This window comes from Trachypithecus francoisi, unplaced genomic scaffold (genome assembly GCF_009764315.1).
Source record: "Trachypithecus francoisi isolate TF-2019V2 unplaced genomic scaffold, Tfra_2.0 Contig01461, whole genome shotgun sequence".
Taxonomy (NCBI): domain Eukaryota; kingdom Metazoa; phylum Chordata; class Mammalia; order Primates; family Cercopithecidae; genus Trachypithecus; species Trachypithecus francoisi.
The window spans coordinates 3,078,405-3,080,482 of NW_022681433.1; the positions used below are offsets into that span (position 1 = coordinate 3,078,405).

At 42.0% G+C, this 2,078-nt stretch overlaps 1 pseudogene across 1 annotated transcript; it reads right to left on the bottom strand.

Annotated features, from left to right (window-relative positions):
- Positions 1 to 535: 535 nt before the first annotated feature.
- LOC117097047 lies at positions 536 to 1,856 on the bottom strand (annotated as a pseudogene). Its single transcript, XR_004442785.1, has one exon. The product of XR_004442785.1 is annotated as a heterogeneous nuclear ribonucleoproteins C1/C2-like (transcript).
- Positions 1,857 to 2,078: the final 222 nt, after the last annotated feature.

The window sequence follows — 2,078 nt, forward strand, 5'->3', positions numbered from 1 at the left end:
ACTTTGTTCTTTTTTCAGCATACTTTCAGCTAATTGGGGTCCCTTGAAATTCCATATGAATTTTAGAATGAGTTTATTTATGCAACAAATGCCATTGGGATTTTGATAATTATTTATTATTGTTAGTTTTTTTTTTTTTTTTTTTTTTTTTTTCTCCAATTCCTGGTTTAATAAGGACTTGTTTATTTTGAGGAAAAAAGGTCCCAAACATCAGGCTGTTCACAAAACCCCACAGTATCAACTTTAGAAAACAAATCTTAAGACTATAACACTAATTATTTTTCTAGAGGATGCATTTGACATGCCAACTCTCATTCACAAAAATACATTGTTACATTTGTGTTGAACTGCCCCACACAGCACACTAATGTGGGGGTGTAACACACATACTTCTAACTCAAAGCTGCTTTCAGGAGCTACTCAACTAAATGAGATTGCCTTGCAGTTAGGGAAGCAACTACTGAACTTATGTATGAATGAACAGAACTGTACTCCCTGCATAACAAGAGATTATTTTGGAGACAGTGATAAAAACCATACATCCTTTTATTGTTAAGTCATAAAGAGGTATCAAAATTAAAAGCAAAATTACAGGGTAAGACTTAACAAAACTACTAGGAGCGTCAAAGGAAGTGAAAACGGGACTAGGCGCGGGGCAATATGAATTAATGAACATGGAAGGACAAGGATGGGGAGAACAGTGAGCATGTGCTGAAGATACTAGGGGAGAGGATCTGGTGAAAAATTTGATCTTAGACAAGCGCCTAGGTAAAGAAATAATGGATAAGATTTCTAAACCCACTATGTGCTTAAGAGTCATCCTCGCCATTGGCGCTGTCTCTGTCATCCTCTCCTTCCTCAGCCTCTTTTTCATCATCCTTGATCAACTCCAGCTGGTCATCCCCCGATCTTCATTATCATCATCATCCAGTAGGTCCCCCTCCTCAGCAGAGTCATCTGCACCCCCCTCAGACTCCATCTTCACATTAGTCTCATCTTTCTTCACGGAGCTGCTGCTCTGCTCCTCTTCTGACTTATCATTCTTCATCTCTGCTTGTTTGCTCTGTTCCTTTTCAATTTTTTCCAGGTTTTCCAGGAGAGAATCCACTTTTTGTTTTATCTGGGTCAACTCCTTCTTAATGGCCTGAAGGTCATCTCCTTTCAACTTTCCAGACTTGGAAGATCCCCGCTGTCCACTCTTAGAATTGAAGCCACTTTTGCCCCTTCGTGAGGTGTTGCCTGATACACGCTGACGTTTCGAGGGCACTACAGCCCGAGCAATAGGAGGAGGAGGAGGTACACGTGCTGGGTAACTGTACATCCTATCATAATAGTCCCGTTGAAAGTCATAGTCCAAGTCAAAAGAGGAGCCGTACATCTCCGCTGCAGATCGTTTCACACCTGCTTTTCCTCGGTTCACTTTTGGCTCTGCAGCCAGGTTAATATCTAAAACCTGGCCAGCAATCATTCTGCCATCCTCTCCTGCTACAGCAGCCCGGGCATTTCTCTCATTAACATATTGAACGAAGGCAAAGCCCTTATGAACAGAGCAGCCCACAATTTTGCCGTACTTGGAAAAGATTGCCTCCACATCAGATTTCTTGACCACAAGAGTGTTGAGATTCCCATGAACACACGGGAGTTCATGGAGCGAGGATCTGTCTTGTTGGTAACGTTGCTGGCCATTGTGTTTGATGATAAGGTTTCTCACAAAGCTGAAAACAGGAGGGGGAGGGAGAAGAGATTCGATTCTGAGTCTCCTACTCCCGGATTCTGCGTGGAGAAACCGACTGCTGGTCGAGGTCGGCAACGCGGACACAACCGCTCAGTCTTCGTCTCTTCACAAAATGGCCTATTGGTTAGTTTTTTATATGTCAGACCACCCTTCCATTCCTGGGATAAATCCCATTTCGTCATTGTGTGTAATCCTTTCAACATGCTGCTGAACTCCGCTTGCTAGTACGGTAACTTCTCAACATCATCAACACGTCCTTGGAAACCGTGACTTTAAGCAAAATTACCTAAAACAAAAACAGGTTTTGTTTTCATTAAAATTAACATAAAATGAAATTGAACAG